Here is a 20129-nt window from a genome sequence, read left to right on the forward strand (position 1 = left end):
GGCATTTGCCTGAAGCGTCGATTTTCCTGCTCCTCAGATGCCGCCTGACCTGCTGTGCTTTTCCAGCACTACTCTAATCTAGACTCTAACAGAAGCAGCTAAGTTGCACCACAGTTTAGAAATTTAATTAAACTTAAATCAATTGCTCCAAAACAGATCAAGTATAAGAAATAAGACCATCAGAACATGGAATAGACCAATCAGCCCTTCGAGCTTCCTCCACCATTTAATACAATGGTGACTGATCTTATCTCAGGCCCAACTCCACTTTCCTGCCTGCTCCCCATAATCCTTCAACCTGTTGCTCATTTAAAATTTCTGTCTCCTTCTTAAATCTACTTAATGTATCAGTTTCCACCACACTCTGGGGGAGAAGTGAATTCAACAGATTCATGACCTTTTGTGAGAAGTATTTTTCCTCATCACTGTTTTAAATCTGTCACCCGTTATCCTGTTTAGGAATGACTTGCATTTACCCAATGCCTTTCCCAGGCACAGGATGTCTCAACCTTACAGTCAATGCAGTGTTTTCAGGTGTAGTCACCATTGGAACAGAGTATGTGTGCCCCTAAGAGGGCAGAATAGTTTTACATCTTATCGAAAAGACTATACCTGCAACATTATTTCATTAATTGAAGTTGAACTCAGATCTGAACTAACAACATGATATCTTGCAAAATTGCACTCTGTGATCATAAGGTCCAGGCAGCTTGGGAATCCTCATTCACTATCAATTTCGCAGAAGCATATCCTCCGGTTCCTAAAGCCTAGGAATTCCAAACAGAAATGACATCAGGGAGACATGAGACATGAGAAGTTGGTGTGACGTCCTCTTTGTCTTATGTCTGTATTACTCCTCATTGTTGGAAGTAAATCATTTGACCTTTTACTGTGTTTGTGTTAATTGCTGAACGCTTCCCTGCAGCAACCCCCTCCCCCCCATCCCAGAGTCATTTCCTCTGATCTGGCTGACTGACTTTGTCAGGTCATTGGCTCTTTCAGAAGAGCTCTTGTTCTGTTTATTTGCCCCAGATCCACACATTTTAGCTTCCATGAATTACAGCCCAGCCCTTCCTCAGAACCCACTTGGAGAATGCCCCACATTTTCTGGGCTCAGGTTACCCAGACAAAACAATGAAACAGCGAGCTGACTCCATAGCTATTACAGCTTCGGCAAGGTGAAACCTGCCTAGATATAGTGGTATTCCTCCAGACCATTTTAAGTAGAAGGATTACATTTCTTCAAAGAATTCTGTGTTAAGTTGTAAGACGGCATCTTGCACTGAAGGCCAGGTCCAAGTCATTTAAGATTAATCACTTACACACAGGAAGTTGAGAATTTAAGAAAATTAGCTTGGGAGCAAGGCGATTTGCTTTGTGATTGTCTCATCTGATGTAGACTTTGCCACTCAATCTATCTCATTTGTGCCCCGCACTGTAAGTCTATATTCTTTGTGCATTTATTCTGTTTAATCAGATTCTGGGTTGGTACACATTTAACCCATCATGCAATGAGGACTTATTAAACTTGTTTTCACAGCAGACCAATCACCAACTTAAACTGAAAGAACTGCGGATGCTAAAAATCAGAAACAAAACAAAAGTTACTGGAAATGTTCAGCAGGTCTGGCAGCATCTGCAGAGAGAAATCAGAGTTAGCGCTTTGTAAGTGAACTCTGATTTCTCTCCACAGATGCTGCTAGACCTGCTGAGCTTTTCAATCAACTTCTGCAATTGCTAATTTATTTGATTTTGTTTTCAGTGTGTGCAGATAATGCTGGCCTCCAAAAAAGGTAATCTTGCATTTCTGCAGCACCTATCTCCACCTCAGAATATCCCAAAATACCGCACAGCCACTTTTGGAAGTGGAATGACTGAGTAGGAGCATGACGGAGAATGTACGTCCAAGGAGGTCACAGTTGTATGATTGTTGACAGATAATGTATTGAGTGTTACTGGTGGAAGGATTGAGAATTGTCAAGAATTGTCTGGGTCCCCTTTATAGAGTACCGTACTCATATCATTTTGACAGGACTTGGTGGAGGTGGGGAGGGATCTTCAGTTTAATGTCTCATCCACAAGACAGCAACTATTTTTACCTTCTGAGGTCTATAGGAGGAATAGGGAGTCGACAGTCTAGTAGTATTACCACTGGACTGTTAATCTAGAGACTCAGGTAATGTTCTGGGGATGCAGGTTCAAATCCTGCCATGGCAAATGGGGGAATTGGAATTCAATTTTAAAAATCTGGAATTAAGAATCTAATGATGACTGTGAATCTATTGTTGATTGTCAGAAAAAAGCCCATCTGGATCATTAGTGTCCTTTAGGGAAGGAAACTGCCATCCTTACCTGGTCTGGCCTACATGTGACTCCAGACCCACAGCAATGTGGTTAATCTTTATCTTCCCTTAGGACAATTAGGGATTCCAAATAAATGGTGGCCTGGCCAGCGTTGCCCACAACCCCTGAAAGAATAAAATAAAAATAAAGTTGATCCCATGGTCAATGGGGAATGCATCATCATCTCAGATCCAAAATGGAACCCGTACTGGTGTTAGTGTTAGGCCATCTAGAAGGGAAAAAAAACAGATGCTAAATGCCACAATTGAAAAAGATTACAGCACCATAGCAATAAAAGGATAATGTAAAGTCTTCAGCAGAAGTACAGGAAATCAGGATGAATTGGATGGCTGTTTTAAATAGCGGTCAAAGACACGTTAGACTAAATCGTCTGTTTCCACATAAAAATAAATTGCTGGTAAAACTCAGCAGGTCTGGCAGCATCTATGGAGTGAGAAATGGAGTTAAGGTTTGAGTCTGGTATGATCCTTCTTTGGAACTATTCCCACGCTCTGATGTTTTTAGAAGGCACTCAGAGATGAGGTGAAAGGCCCAGAAGAGGATGAACACAAAATGGGAAACATGATGAATAACAAGCTTCCTTCAAGAACTCTCAATGACCATTTATATTTTGAAATTGTCTTTCTCACCAGAAAATGTCCCAAAGCACTTCACGTTAGAATATTTAGATTAAAATTGATGCCAGATCAAAATAAAAGGTGATGTTGGGGCAATGGGGTGACTAAGAGCCGAGTTAAAGAGTTGGATTTAAGCTGTGTTTAAGAGAATGAAAGGAAAATGCTTAGACAAGGAACTCCAAAGCCCCATAGCTGCCAATGCTGAGTCAGCAAGGTCAGTGAATGTGTCTTTGACTGAGTCAAGGAGGTAAGGAGCTCTGGGAAAAAAACAGAATTATTGGCAGTCAGAAATCTCTGCTGCTTGGAGTCATACCTAGCACAAAGCGAGATGTTGTGTTTGCTGGGCCTGGAAATATATCCATGTTCCTCCAGTGTCATTGGATCAAAACCCAGGAACTCTCTCTCTAATGGCACGTATGTGGACCACAGCGGTTCAAGAAAGCAGCTCATCACCACCTTCTCAAGGGGCAACATGGGATGGGCAATAAATACTGGGCCCAGCCTATCCCTGAATGACGACAAACGCAGAAGAGGCTACATACAGCAAAAGCCAATGTTCTTGATAAGTCTCAAGACTGAGGAATGTTAAAGTGAATGTGAATGGCAAGGTCATCGATAGAGCTAAACACAATAAAGATGAATACTTAAAGGCATTTGGAGCCAATCTAGATAAGTAGATACAAAGGCCTCCTATGTGGGACAATACAGACTGCAGAGATTTTGGATGAATAGAATTTTATAGAGATTGTAAGGGATACAGATTAGGTCACTGTTTGATTTGATTTGATCTATTGTAGTCACATTATCTAAGCACAGTGAAAGGTTTTGTTTTGCGAAAAGTCAAGGCAGATCATGACAAACAAGAACATACAAACCATAGGGTGCTTAGACAGAGCGAGATATACAGGGTTACAGCTGCACAGGAGGGGCACAAAGTAAGATCAACATTAGATTTGAAATCAGAGAGGTCCATTCAGTGTCTAATAACAGCAGGGAAGGAGCTGTTCTTGAACCTGTTGATGTGTGTGTTTATGTTTCTGCATCTTCTGCCCAATGGAAGAGGGTGGAAGAGAGCATAACTGGAATGGGAGGGATCTTGGATGATGTTGGTTGCAGTTACATAACAACAAGAAGTGTAGATGGAGTCATTGGATGGAAGGTTGGCTTGTACGATGGACTGGGCTGTATTCATAATTCTTTGTACTGTAGTTTCTTATGGTCCTGGGCAGAACAGTTGCTGTACCAAGCCGTGATGCACCCGGTTAGAATGCTATTGGAATGATCCAGTCTGGAGGTAATACAAGTAAAGTCGAGTGTCTTGACCAAGCAGGACAGGAATGGGGATAGGTTAGGGTTAGGGTTAGGGTTACGGTTAGAGTTGGGGTTGGGGTTGGGTTTGGGGTTGGGGGTTAGGGTTAGGGTTAGGGTTAGGCATGGGGCTAGGGTGGGGTTAGGGTTGTGGTTGGGATTGGGGTTGGGGTTGGGGTTGGGGTTAGGGTTAGGATTAGGGTTGGGGTTGGGGTTAGGGTTAGGGTTAGGTTAGGGTTAGGGTTAGGGTTGGGGTTGGGGAGATGTTACAAGGGAAGACATCTTCATGTAAAAACAAAATATTGCAGATGCTGAAAATCTGAAACAAACACAGAGAATGCTGGAGAAACTCAGCAAGTCTGGCAGCAACTGTGGAGAGAGAAACAGAGTTAATGTTTTGAATTCTGAAGAAGAGTCATACTAGCTGCAGAGCATTAACTCTGTTTCTCTCTCCACTCTCTAGGTTTGGACAAGGTGGAGGTGAATCTTTTTGGAAGTTCCAGCCTCGTTTTGGCAAAAAGAAAACTTCAAACAGATAACCCACACAGTAACAGATCTGAAAAGACAAAATTGTTTTCTGACCTGTGTCCTGATTCAATAATTGCTTGGTGCAAGATCTTGCAAGTGTTTGATGAGAAAAGCTAACATAACTTATTAAGAATGCCAGTTGAAGAAGCTGAATAAACTTACTCTCTATGTAAGCCCTAATCCTCGTCACTATTGACGGCTAAGGTGTGAATTTATTTTAATGAATCTTAGTTTCAAACTCCTGTCAACTTTCCAGAGTGCAGTTTGATTGCCCACAGTATGACTACAAACCTGCTCAACATGGCACTCATCCTGGAGTCTTAAAATTACTTTAACAAATGGTTCATATTTTACAGTCTGCTGTGTGTCAGTATAATGCAGGAAATACTAAACTAATACTAGTACTAATACTAATATTAAAGTAGGAAATACTAAACTAATTGCTAAATAAAAACCAAAAGAACTGCAGATGCTGGAAGTCAGAAACAAAAACAGAAGCTGCTGGAAAAGCTCAGCAGGTCTGGCAGCATCTGTGGAGAGAGATCATAGTTAACATTTCGGGTCCAGAGAGCTTTTCCAGCAACTTCTGTTTTTGTTTCTAAACGAACTGCAGCCTGGTATGACAATGCCTTAATCTAAAAATTCTGATTCTTGTTTGCAAATCCTCCCATAGTCTTGCGTTTCCGCCAAGTCTGTAACCATCTCCACCCCAAGACCATTCTGCAGCTCCACCCTCCTCCCTGACCCATCATTAAGAGCCCTGCTTCTGATTATCAAAGTTTGGAATCCATTTCCCCAAAACCACTCCATCTCCCTCTACTCCTTTCAGATATGTCGTCACATTGACCTCTTTGACCAAGCTGTTTCTGACCTGTCCTAATATGTTTCTTTGCGTCAAATATTGTTTGAAATGCTTGAGCACACTTTGCCACATCAAAGGTGTGATTATAAATACATTTTCTTGTCACTTGGAGCAGACTGATGAACACCTGGGAGCTGCTGAAAGATAGCATTCTGAAAGATAGCTCACGGAGTGTCAGGCTTAAAATAGAGATAGCGAGGGATTCCTTCTCTCAAAGGGTCATGAATCTGTGGAATTCACTCCCCCAGAGTGTGGTGGATGCTGGGACAATAAGTAAATTCAACAAGGAGATAGACAGATTTTTAATGAGTAAAGGATTAAGGGGTTATGGGGAAGGGGCAGGAAAGTGGAGTTGAGGCCAAGATGTTGGTTGTATTCTATGGTGGAGCAGGCTCGAGGGGCTGAATGGCCTCCTCCTGCTGCTAGTTCATATTTAACTGTGAGCTGCAATTATATGCAGACACTTGAAATGGGTTCCGTTCTTGAGTTTGTTCACAAGTCGAAACATGATGTAGGACAGTATAACGGAGTCGCTTGTAAGTGCAGGAAACGTTCAATTATCAGGTCTATAAATATCGCCCCTGTATAGGATCACATTTGTAAGTCGAAGGCTTGTAAATTAGGGACTCCTGTAGCCAGATCTGTCTGTAGTGGTTGCACTCTATAAATACATGTCTCTTCTGCAGCTACTGGTCTTAGACTGTTGCAAATTGAAGGGGACACTGTCTAAATTTGCTGAGTTCTTAAACTCAGCTCTTAAAGTGAGCTGAAGAGGTCATAGAAACATAGAAACAGGGAAAATAGAAGCTGGAATAGACCATTTGGCCCTTTGAGCCTACCCCACAAATTAATATGATCACGGCGGATCATCCAACTCATCCCCTGTTCCTGTGTCACCCCATACCCTTTGATTGCTTTGGATCCCGAAGAACTATATCTAACTCTTTCTTGAAAACATTCAGTGTTTTGGCCTTAACCACTTTCTGCGATAGAGAATTCCATAGACTCCCCACCGTGACCCCTGGTTCTGGGCTCCTTGATCATGAGGAATATCCCTCCTTCATTTATCCTGTTTGAATTTTATGGTTTCAGTGAACTCCAGTGAATATAGAAACCCAGAAACATAGCACATAGTAGGCCATTTGGACCCTTCGAACTTGCTCCACTATTCAATATGATCATGGCTGATCATGTGATCTCAGTATCCCACTCCTGCTTTCTCTCCATATCCCTTGATCCCTTTAGCTGCAAGGGCCATATCTAATGAACTGGCCCCAACAGCTTTCTATGGGAGAGAATTCCACAGGTTCACAACTCTATGAGTGAAGAAATTCTTCCTCATCTCAACCCTGAATGGCTTACACCCTCATTCTTAGGCGCTGTCCTAATTGACCCACTTCCATTCATATGTCAGCCCTACCATCCCAGGAGTAAGTCGGGTGAATCTTTGCTGCACTCCCTCCATCTCCAGAACATCCTTCCTCATGTAAGGAGACCAAAATGCATACAATATTTACCATGGTCCTGTACAATTGCAACAAGGCCTCCCTGCTCCTGTGCTCGAATGCTGTCATGTTGAAAGCCAACATAACCCCATTTTCCTTCATCACTACCCGCTGTCCCTGCATCTTACTTTGGTGTTCAAGGATATCCAGGTCTCATTGCACCACCTCATATCCAGATCGAATTCCATCTTGCCCTTTCGCAATGTAGCGTAATAGGTAGGAGGCTGGTAGGACACAGCAAGCCAGGCAGCATTAGGTGATGGAGAAGTCAATGTTTTGGGTGCAACCCTTCTTCAGGTATAACCCTGACGAAGGTTTAATACCTGAAATGTTGACTTCTCCACCTCCTGCTGCTGCCTGGATTGCTGTGTCCTTCCAGCCTCCTGCCTGTTTACTTTGGATTACAGCATCTGCATTTCTTTTTTGTTTCTAACTAAATCTTTCCCAATCTATCGGCATCCAATGGTTAGTTACTTTGAGCATTTTTAAAACTGGCTTGACATTATAATGCTCCAGATTTAGCAGCCTGTGAGTTTAAGTTCCACTTCAGAAGCTTGAGAATAAATCCCGGATGATGTTTCTGAAGGAATGCTGCCTTGGAGGTGCTAGCTGTGACATACAAGCAGTATGAAGTTGCCTCTGGCTGTGATTCTCCAGGATTTGGGTTGGGAGCTGACTGTTAGGAAACTGCATATCATGTGATACATCATCAGATAGTTGATAATTTACAGTACTAAAGGCACAGACCAAATATGGTACTCAGGTGGGGTTGTGCTAAATGTGTGAAGCTTAATTGGAAGTTACATCCCTCCAAACATAACCATCAGCCAAGCTGTTCAGTGAGCCCCTCTCGTATTCTGAATTCTACGAATGAAAATTTTCTCTATTGGTCAATAGTATCATGGGCATTCTCAATATTCTTGATCCTTAAATTATTGCGGCTCTATCATGTTTTAGTTGACATTGTCCACTTGCTTTGTAGTTGAAAGATGCTCCAAGGTAAACAATAATTAAAAATTAAGAACAAGTAGATTCTCCTTAGGAACTACTTTCAACAAGGACAAAGGAACTCACTTGATTGGCACCATATCCACAAACAATCACTCCTATCCCTGTGGATGTTCAATAACAGCAACGTGTACCATTTACAAGATGCACTGCAGAAATTCACCAAGGCTTCTCAGACAGCACCTTCCAAACCCATGACGACTTCCATCTTGAAGGACAAGATGAGAATACCACCCCCAAATCCACTTCCAAACTCCAAGTTCCCCACTCACCATCCTGACTTGGAAATATATTGTTGCTCCTTCACGGTGCAACACCGTGGGTGGCACGGTGGCACAGTGGTTAGCACTGCTGCCTCACAGCACCAGAGACCCGGGTTCAATTCCCGCCTCAGGCGACTGACTGTGTGGAGTTTGCACGTTCTCCCCGTGTCTGCGTGGGTTTCCTCCGGGTGCTCTGGTTTCCTCCCACAGTCCAAAGATGTGCAGGTCAGGTGAATTGGCCATGCTCAATTGCCCATAGTGTTAGGTAAGGGGTAAATGTAAGGGTATGGGTGGGTTATGCTTTGGCGGGTCGGTGTGTACCTGTTGGGCCGAAGGGCCTGTTTTCACACTGTAATATAATGTAATCTCATCTAATCACTGTCGCTGCATCAAAATCCTGGAATTCCCTCCCTAAGGGCATTGTGGGTCTACCTACAGCACATGCACTGCAGTGGTCAAGAAAGTGGCTCACCTCTACCTCCTCAAGGGACAACGAGAAACGGGCAATAAATGTTGGGTCCAGCCTCACAAATGAATAAATAAGAAGAACATAACCAGAAGTCGGAATGTAATGAAGATAAATACAATATCGTGAAAGAGACGAGTGGGAATTATGGTCACTGAGAAGATGGAGACATCAAGAACAGAATGAAACCTGTAGGTTTGATGGATACCAATACCTTGCTTCTGCATTTTCAGGAGATAAACAAAGTAGGTAAAATGTTACAATATCCACCATCATTTGCAAGATCGGAAAGATACCGCCATGTTATTCTGATAACTGAAAGTGTATGTTCAGTTGGTGGCTGCACATTTTGAAAGAGTTATTTCTCTCCATACTCAAAATAACTTGACAGGGCTTGCAAATAAACAGAGGGCAATATTTGAGCATCTAATCAGAACAAAAGGCAGAACAGCGGATTCTCTCTTTGGTGCTGCGTTGCTTCAACAGGAATTTAATTGGATGGTCAAAGTATTACTGAACGCCTCCTGGAGCTACTGGGTACTGTAGTGGGTTAGCACTTTGCCCTTTCATCTTTGGAGTTTAGGGTCATGTTGATGGGATAATAGTTTCCTGTCTTTTTCTTAGCTGCGTGGAGCAACAGGAAATTAATTTGGGCAGCTTCGACCTTTTTTCAGGGAGTGAGAGTTTCCAGAACAAAATTACCTAAAGTGTGGCAAAAAGAACATGATGTTAAATTTTACTCTCAGAGTGACCGCTGAACTGGCTGGTAGACAGTTAGGAAACGGTGGCTTCAGGAAGATTAGGGACTTAACACTCCACAGTCCACTCACATTAGAATTCTTTATTCGTGAAGAATGTGAATTCACTTTTATTGGAAGATCTGGTCTTTTTATTTAAACACAAAACACCTTTCAGGTAGTATTGGACTTTCCAAGTGTTGATGGCCATTGTGAATAGATGTGATGTAACTTTGTTTTTATGACACAGACACTTTCAGGCCTCAGACAGTGATGCTGTGGATTGTGGCCTACAGTGCTGCTGTTGTAGCTCTGGCTCCAGGATATCTTGTTGTAAGCTCATCTCATTCTGTCAGAAATACTGTAACATAACTGGGTGGCAACTCACTGAGACACAAATCACCCTATAGACTGATTCTGCACATCGCCAATATCTTCCAGGATCCTGACATCTAAAACATCCATGATGGTGGAGCAATTAGGAATAAGACCATAAGACATGGGAGTAGCTGGAGGCCATTCAGCCCATCGAGTCTGCTTTGCCATTCAATGGCCGATCGATCATTTCAACTCTACTTTCTTGCCTTTTCTGTATAACCCATGATTCCCTCACTGACTAAAAACCTGCCTGTCTCTGCCTCAAATATACCGAATGACCCAATTTCAACAAGCCTCTGTGCTAAAGAATTCCACAGATGCACTATCCTCTGAGAGCAGAAATTCCTCCCCATGGGAATCAGGGATAGGAATTTCCTGGGCCCAGGATGATGTGGGCTACAGTCAGTAATTTTGGAGAATCATGGGAAGCATTGAGTGAAGACTTTGGAGGAACCAGTCACATTTCTCACTAATGAGTGGCGAGAGACCTGTTCATGGAAATTATTGCTCCTTATCACCTCATTGTTACTGAATCCCACCTCATTACAGAGCAAGCTCCCATTCTCCCTTCTGCCAGATAGAAACCAGATGGTGGGAGTTCCCGGTGTGAAAGTCCCAGGTGGGTACCTGGTGACTCCAGCCCACTCCGTGCTCTGCCAGATCTCCATCTTGGACGTCTGACACCAACCTCTCAAGGCACACTCCATGGGCAGCAGCTACACCTGCCCCACGTTCACTGACACTGGCACCTGACACGTGCCAACCTCTCTGCATCATAATGGCACATCTCCGATCCACTGACATTCCACATCTACCCTACTGTGCTGTCCTTTGGAGCAGAGCAGTACCTTCAAATGGAGAGCTGCAGTGAGGTCACGGTGTACACACGGACAGAGCCCCCAGCTCACAGGCTGCCCCAGGTTGTATCCCTGAGGTGCTTGCTCACTCTCCTGGTGCTCACTCACATAGATACAGCCTGGATGCTCACAGTATCTTCGCTGTGCCTTGTGTTTCAGTGCTTTTCCTCCTCAGCCACTGTTCGTGGACCTGAAATGTTAACGCTGCTTTCTCTCTTTACAGATGTTGCCAGAGTTTCTCCAACCAATTCTCTTTCTATTTCAGATCTCCATCCTCTGCAGTTCTTTGGTTTCTTAGTGGTGAAGCATGCCCCCTAGTGGGAGGTAGATGCAGTAGCAAAGAGAGTGAGCGAGGGGGGGGGGGTGTGAGAGAGCAGGGAGAGGATGGTGGCATTAACCTTTTTGTGAGGATTCTAATTAATCTGCACACTCCTTTTCCATCCAGGAGTTTATAGATTAAAATAGCTCTCTGTCTGATTCAGGCCAGTGACATGATCACCTGCTTTAGATCCCTCCTGAAAATGGCATCCAGCAAATATGAGGTATTGTGTGGCTCCCACAGATGTCCCCACTCCTGATTTTATGTTACCACCTCCCTCCTTTTTAATGAATAAGATGATTGATTGTAATCACATCTCTTTTGTTACTCTTATGCTACCTTGGATCCATTTTCACTGTGGAAACATGTAAATCATATTGTACCAATGTTAGTCAAAAATGTCAGAATGGTGGGTCAGAACGCTGAATTACTGATGAACAAGTTGAATATTTTGGACAAGGTATGTGCTTTCCTGAAACGAAGAGGACCAGCCAAACCTGGGGGGACAATTTAATTTCCACAAATGGGATTCTCACCTGGATGAGTGATTTTCTGTGTGAGCCTCTGGAATGTCACACCTTGAGAGGTGCCAAAGAAACTCAAAGTGAGAGACTTCAAAGTGCAGAGGTGCGAGGCAATCTAAGGATCTCCTCTCAGCAGGAAACCAGCTCCCTTGGGTTATTTTGCAAACTGTGGAGATGAAACAACAGGTAGGTTGTATTTTACCCTTGCGGGAAAATAGAGAGTTGGACCTAAATACCAATTGGAACCCGAGTCTGTGTATGGTAGTGGGATAATGTGCCAGTATGGATTAGTGTCCTGTGCAGCTTGAGGACAGATATTAGATCTCTCTGCACTGCAGGTGGTAATCAGAGACACTCCCCTCACTCTGCTGGGCAGTAGTCACTGTCGAAAAGGAAACAGAAGAAAAGATTTTCAGCCAATCTGCATCGTCGAGACTCTTGAAATCATTGTTCAATGGTCAATGTCAATATTACCAGAATCTCCCAATGTAACAGTTGTAACACTTCAATATCAGTCATGAGCAACCCTCAAGACTGTATCCATATGTCTTTAAACATTCATAATTTTCTGCACTCCCCTCTAATTTGTGCACGTGGTATTATGTCTTATAGCGATTAGTCACAAATAAACTCACTCTTTCATTACCCCAAGAAAGCCTGCTATAATTTTCTCCTTTTAAAACATAAATTATTTAGTCTGGAATGTTTCCCTGTTTTCTCATTGACCTTGTGACTCGAGGGGGTGAATAAAGAATGGGAGCCAGTATACCCCCTCCTGGCATATGGTCATGACTATAATGAGGTCAACCAGGTGGATTTGATAGAATTGAGTTCCCTGATTGGGGCTGTTAATCTGGTCCAATCAGGGAGGCCTGGATGACAGATACAAACAGGAGTGTCGGAGGTTCTGTTCACTCTGAGGGAGCTGGATCAGAGTCAAGGACTCTTCATGGGTAAATAAAAGGGGACTTGGTGATGGGATACCAGCCTCTATGGAGTTATTGCGCACACCAGAATCTGTTGATACGTTTGTGGAGTATTAATAGTTGGGCTGTCAGTCGGGGGACCCATTTGCCTGTTCAACACTCGACAAAGCAAGTTCCGAGAGTTCTCTGACATCCTGCCCAACAGGCATCTCTCAAATCCCCATCCAACCCCATCTTATCGCTGTTTATTGATGTCGTTATGTTCTTCTATTCAATGTAAACATGCCAGTCATACTAAAGGATTGACAAGACAACAGTTTGAGCTCCCTATTTGAAGATAAGGTTATAAACATACATTGTGATCTTTGAGATAGCAAACACATGCCTGACCTTGGTATCTTTAATCAACATGGTCAGATATATTAAGGACACATCTCGGGAGCAAATGGCACTTGAACCCAAGCCTCCCAAACCAGAGGTAGGGACATTACCATTGTACCACCAGAACACAAGCTGAGAGACCTCTCACAGTTCAGGTTAATCCCTCAGCCACATGGAGAGTCTTCTGCTACTGCTGTAAAGTGACTTTGTGTCATGGGACTGTAGGATCACCGTCCTGCCTGGATGGTAGTGACAGACACCAACTTAGGATGTGCCTTTTAAAGGTATATGGACATCCTTATCACATCAGAAGGTTTTCTGTTTTACATCAATGAATACATTTCAATAGTTATTCATTCATTGTGAAGTGCTTTGAGACACTGACAATATGATGAATACTTTATAAACTCTCTCTTGTTTTTCTTTAAGTCTAAATCTGAAGTATTGAATTGGTATTGTTGTAGGAGTCTGACATGTGTGGATTGAGGTTCCAAAGGCTGTGACTGCTACATAGAGTCATAGAGTCATAGAGATGTACAGCATGGAAACAGACCCTTTGGTCCAACCCGTCCATGCCGACCAGATATCCCAACCCAATCTGGTCCCACCTGCCAGCACCCGGCCCATATCCTTCCAAACCCTTCCTATTCATATACCCATCCAGATGCCTCTTAAATGTTGCAGTTGTACCAGCCTCCACCACATCCTCTGGCAGCTCATTCCATACATGTACCACCCTCTGTGTGATAAAGTTGCCCCTTAGGTCTCTTTTATATCTTTCCCCTCTCACCCTAAACCTATGCCCTCTAGTTCTGGACTCCCTGATCCCAGGGAAAAGACTTTGTCTATTTATCCTATCCACGCCCCTCATAATTTTGTAAACCTCTATAAGGTCACCCCTCAGCCTACATGTTCTTTTGTCCTGAAGGACATGTTTGATGAGCTCTGTATTCAGTGAATGTGAATATCTTCCCACCAGGTGTGAAAACGTGCAATTTATAATATTGACTTGAGAGAAAGAACATCTTGGGGTGTAAGTTGCTGGATTACAGTGTGAGCACTGGGAACAGGTTGGTGCTAAACTGGCAGGTAGTCTTTAGACAATAGACAATAGACAATAGGTGCAGGAGTAGGCCATTCAGCCCTATCGCGTCTGCACCACCATTCAATATGATCATGGCTGATCATTCCTAATCAGTATCCTCTTCCTGCCTTATCTCCATAACCCTTGATTCCACTATCTTTGAGAGCCCTATCCAACTCTTTCTTAAATGAATCCAGAGACTGGGGCAGAGCATTCCACACAGCCACCACTCTCTGGGTGAAGACGTTTCTCCTCATCTCTGTCCTAAATGGTCTACCCCGTATTTTTAAGCTGTGTCCTCTGGTTTGGCACTCACCCATCAGCGGAAACATGTTTCCTGCTGCCAGAGTGTCCATTCCTTTCATAATCTTATATGTCTCAATCAGATCCCCTCTCAGTCTTATAAACTCAAGGGCATACAAGCCCAGTCACTTCAGTCTTTCAGTGTAAGGTAATCCTGCCATTCCAGGAATTGACCTTGTGAACCTACACTGCACTCCCTCAATAGCCAGGATGTCTTTCCTCAAATTTGGAGACCAGAACTGCACACAGTACTCCAGGTGTGGTCTCACCGGGGCCCTGTACAGCTGCAAAAGCATCTCTTTGCTTCTATACTCAATCCCTCTTGTTATGAAGGCCAGCATGCTATTAACCTTCTTCACTACCTGCTGTACCTGCATGCTTACCTTCATTGACTGGTGTACAAGAACACCCAGATCTCTCTGTACTGCCCCTTTACCTAAATTGATTCTATTTAGGTAGTAATCTTCCTTCCTGTTCTTGCCACCAAAGTGGCTAACCATACATTTATCCACATTAAACTGCATCTGCCATGCATCTGCCCACTCACCTAACTTGTCCAGGTCACCCTGTAATCTCCTAACATCCTCCTCACATTTCACCCTGCCACCCAGCTTTGTATCATCAGCAAATTTGCTAATGTTATTGCTGATACCATCTTCTATATCATTAATATATATTGTAAAAAGCTGCGGTCCCAGCACTGATCCCTGCGGTACCCCACTGGTCACTGCCTGCCATTCCGAAATGGAGCCGTTTATCACTACCCTTTGTTTCTTATCAGCCAACCAACTTTCAATCCAAGTTAGTATTTTGCCCCAGATACCATGCGCCCTAATTTTACTCCTATACGGGACTTTATCAAAAACTTTATGAAAGCCCAGTTACACTACTTTCTATTGACTTGGGGAAGAAATTGCCAAGGCTTCTAACTTCAAACCAAATCAACATTCTCCAAAAGTAGTTCAACAACTTCTTCTTGAGCTTTGTGTGTCGATTCATGAATCTGTTTCACTGGTGTGGATCAATTTCATCCATCCTTTCAGTTTCAATGACATATTGAGTTAAAATGGCTACATCAAGTTGAATTTTATTTCATTTCCCTGTTGGATGCAGCAGATTCAGCTGAACCAATCACAATACTATCACACCTCTTGAAAGGACCAGAGTCAATTGGAGTCAAACTACACATTTATAATTCAGTCAATGTATGATTTTAAGTTTCCATTGATTACTTTGTCAGTTCATGGCAGGCTTTTTGCACAGAGTACAATCCACATTCAGCAAATTGTTCATAAAACATTTGGATATATAATTGGAAGATGGAGGACTGGATAAAGTTCTGGCTGTAAGAGCTGCTCCTTTTTCAAGGTATTTTAGGTGTTGGAGGTGATTTCCTCGAATTCCAGGAGCAGCAATTACTGTTTTATATGCTGTTACATTGTTTTGGAACTTTGGGAAAGAAAGGTACAATTGCAGCATTTAAAAGGCACCTGGATGGGTATATGAAAAGGAAGGGTTTGGAGGGATATGGGCCAAGTGCTGGCAAATGGGACTAGGTTAGGTTAGGATATCTGGGCAGCATGCACAAGTTGGACCGAATGGCCTGTTTCTGTGCTGTACATCTCTATGACTCTATGACCACAGATAATCCAAAGCATTCCGCAGTTTCACTGGGTCTCTCTTTTTCAATATTGTACAAACCACATTTTTTTTTGTTTCCTATATTTTGGATTGTGGACCATAGTGGGAAAGGGGCTGCTTTAAACCAAGGACTGTGGAGGGAGTTGTTGCACATTAGAAGAAACAAACAGTACTGGAACTCATTGTGAATTGTGTTTACACTGTTGCATTGCCCAACAGTGGGGGGTGATGTTTCAGATCCAACGGAAGTGTGAGTGTGTGTGTATGAGTGCAAGTGTGTGCATGTGAGTGTGTGTGTTTGAGTGTGCTTATCATGTGTGTGGGTTTGTGTGTGAGTATGAGTGTGCGCGTGTGCAGGTGTATGCGGGAGTGAGTGGGAGTGTGTCTGTGTATGTGCCTGTGAGTGAGTGTGTATGTATGTGTATGTCTATGTGAGTATGAGTGTGTGAGTATGTGCGGTTGTGTGTATGTAGTTGTGTATGTGTGAATGTATGTGTTTTAATATGTGTGTGTGGGTGCGGGTATGTGTGTGTGAATGTGGGTGTGTGTGGATGTGTATCAGTGTGTGTGGTTGTGTGTGTGTGTGGGGTTGTGTTTGAGTGTGTGTGTGCGTGCATGCACGTGCGCATGTGTGTTTGTGTGTGTGAATGTGTGAGAGTGTGGGTTGTGTTTGAGTGTGTGTGTGTGTGAAAGTGTGAGAGTGTGGGTTGTGTTTGAGTGTGTTTGTGTGTGAAAGTGAGTGGTTATGAGCCCAGCCAGCAGCACCCATCACTCATGAAAGAATCAAATTGTTCCGATACAGAAGGAAGTTGTTCAGCCCATTGTGTCGGTGCTAGCCCTCTGAATGACCATGTGGCTTTGACTGAATAATTACAGATTAATGTATTTTCTGAACAAAAGTCATTTCTAGAAAAACCTACGTTGCTGCCATCTGAGCTGCTTGGTATTCACTGAGAAGTTTGAACTTCTGCTTATTGCCTTTGTAACACAAACAGGATCTTGTAAACTCGATAAATTCACCATCCGTGGAACCATGGATAAAATCAAACAACAATATAAAACACAAGGAGCAGCTAAACCATTTCTTTAAAAGAATGCAAAGTTGACCTTGTATCTTTAGCTTTTTCAAATCAAAAGAAACTATTTTAGTTATTCAAGATAAGAAATTCAAATGCTTTTTACTGTAATCGGTTAATACTTTCCTTGTCCCTTTGTAACCCAATGTCATGCCAAAGACATTGAGATAAAGAGCCACCACCTTTTCTTTGGTAGCAATCTGAGATAAGATACTGGAGTCCTATTGTGATGTGGGTGGCCAGGATCAGTATTTCTATCAGTTCCACAGTTGAATGCAGTTGGAGATTGTTCAGCAACAAAGAGACTGTGAGTACCAACCAACAGCACTTCAGACAAAGGCTAATGTTTCTTTTTAAATGATTCATCAAAATGAAACTAATGTGCAAGGTATTAAACTAATAAGGGAGTTGGTTTCAGCATGGAATTCATAAATAAGGTCTGTAGCAGAGAAAAAGACCAGAAGAATTGTTAATATGAGCTTTTCTTCCACTGGAGAAGTGCTGCTAGAATTTCCAATGTATGATTAACTGAGTTTTTAGTCTATTATTATTGGGTGGTCATTTCAATTAAAATTACAACTATCCTACCCCTTTCTCCTTGGCCTTTAAATATTATATATTTTGGTGATTGACTGCTTGTCAGCTAAACAAAGGAAATGTTTCAATAATATTCTGAGGCTCTCCTTGACACGAATGATCATTTGTTCAAGAGAGTGTGAAAATGTCTATCGAATTGTGTACTTCACAGAGTCATAGCCCTTAACGATGAGGCAGGGTAAAACGGAGGTGGATCCTGTACTCTGGAGCTGATGGTCATTCTAAGCTACAGGTGGTTCTTTTATAATGTGACGGCTGTGTTCTTGTGCAACCCCGCATTATAGAAAAGTCGTGCTTTAGAAACAGCGCTTGAAGTCTTGGCTGCATAATCGTGTTACAGTCAACACACATTTTAAAAATGTGCACTTTACAAACAGCGTCCCCAATTTGCCATCATATTACAGCGAATTTGCGTTAATGAAATGTGCATCACAACAGAATGACCTGTACATTGATCATGTGCCAAAGCATGGTTGCTGTTTGCAGAAGCTTTTGCTTGGAGGCCCAGATAGCAGCAAGATAAAACTGGCAGGAAATGTTGTCTGGAGCCCATTGGGATATTCTGTGCCACATGCTCAAGGATGTGAAACTTGAAAGGGTTCAGAAAAGATTTACAAGGATGTTGCCAGGTTTGGAGGGTTTGTGCAATAGGGAGAGGTTGAACAGGCTGGGGCTGTTTTCCCTGGAGCGTCAAAGGCCGAGGGGTGACCTTATAGAGGTTTACAAAATTATGAGGAGCATGGATTGGATAAATAGACAAGGTCTCTTCCCAGAGGTGGGCATGGGATTAGGGTGAGAGGGGACCTAAGGGACAGTTTGGTAAGGCCTGGGAGCCTGTCTATCTGATATTTGGTTGAAAATATGCTTTCCTTCTTTGTTTGGTTGATACAGTGATGAGACGTGTTCTTTTACACTAATGCCCGGCTGCTGTGTTTGCGCTGTGTCTAGTTTCTGGGCTTACAATTCGCAGAGCTCGACTTGGCCAATAAGTCCCATACCCAGCAAGCCTTACTCTTTGGCCAAGTTGGCAACCTACTTGTGTTTTAGCAGCCTTGGGACTGCGACACCTTCAACCGATGAAGTATTTTGGATAGATCAGGTGGACAATCAAAAGCCAGATACAGGAGGGAAGCGATTTCCTTTCTTAAAGGACGTTAGTGAACTAGGGGATGGCGATAATTTTTACGACAATTCATAATTGTCACATGGTTTCCATTTGGCTATTCTTTTTGTTCTATTGGATTTAAATTTCACCATAATCCAAGGAGGGATTTGATACCATATTCCCAGAATGTTAACCTGAGGTTCTGGATTAGTGGTCTGGGGGTGGTTCACTCCTGATCCTGTATCTGTGGAAATTGCCTGTGGATGGAATCAGTTACCGACCGCTTGTGGGAAATTATGAGCCCTCTGCCTCTTGTCCCTTTCTAGACCCAATATTTTCAGACACAAATAGCTTGTGTTGTTCTGTTTGAGGATATATCAAACCATGAGTTATCGTCTTGAAAAGTATCCTTTTCAAACCTCTAGGTTCACAAAATTAAGAATGCAGGAAAGCAAGAAATTAAGCAAATGGATTTGGTTGCCTCACCTTCATGGTTTTAACCCTACTGCGAATCCTCTTGCAAGGATGCCTGCCTTGAAGAAGTTTTCCTCCTCTCCTGCTCCTCGGATGCTGCCTGACCTGTTGTGCTTTTCCAGCACCACTCTAATCTAGAATCTGCTTTCCAGCATCTGCAGCCCTTGCTTTTACCTTCATGGGTTGACTTGCAAATCCTTTACTTGTGGATGGAGGGTGACCTTACATGGAACTGCATATACCTCAGCATTTCATTCCTCTAGCTATAACGATGTGCATTTATATAGTGCGCTTAGCACAGTATAATGAATCCAGGTATTTCACAGAAGGAGAAGTTAGGACAGGTGTAGTTAAAGCAATATCTTCTGAACAGGCTCAGAAAACAGAAACCTGGAGCCTAGTTTAGGGATAAAAGGAAAATCCAGTGGATGCTGTAAATCTAAAACAGTGCTGAAGAACAGTCATAATGAACTCAAAATGTTTCTCTCTTTTTCCTCTCTATTTCTTTCTTGACAGATGCTGTCAGACCTGCTGAGCTTCTCCAGCACTATCTCTGTTTGTTCGCTCATTCATGGGGATGTACTGACTCCAGGAACACTCCAGCTGTAGATGGGGAAGGGTTTCTGGGCCACTTCTGGATTTTAGACTTTAGCTGGACGTGTGAAAGCCGATGGTGGGACAAAGGAAGCCAGGTATGTGTAAGATGTGGGATTCAGAGCAGTACATAATTCCTGGTGTGTTAATCGTCTGTCAGAGATTGTAACTAGGGAATGGCGGGAGTGTTAATTAGTGTTCCCTTGAAGCTG

At 42.9% G+C, this 20129-nt stretch overlaps 1 long non-coding RNA gene across 1 annotated transcript in view; it reads left to right on the forward strand.

Annotated features, from left to right (window-relative positions):
• Nucleotides 1-4829, forward strand: part of LOC140493383 (uncharacterized) — an 87770-nt gene extending 82941 nt beyond the window's left edge. Inside the window, exon 3 of the long non-coding RNA XR_011963660.1 lies at nt 4753-4829. This is a non-coding gene — a long non-coding RNA (uncharacterized lncRNA). The remainder of the gene's footprint in view (nt 1-4752) is intronic.
• The last annotated feature ends 15300 nt before the right edge of the window (nt 4830-20129 follow it).

The sequence above is a fragment of the Chiloscyllium punctatum genome, chromosome 22 (genome assembly GCF_047496795.1).
Source record: "Chiloscyllium punctatum isolate Juve2018m chromosome 22, sChiPun1.3, whole genome shotgun sequence".
Taxonomy (NCBI): Eukaryota; Metazoa; Chordata; class Chondrichthyes; order Orectolobiformes; family Hemiscylliidae; genus Chiloscyllium; species Chiloscyllium punctatum.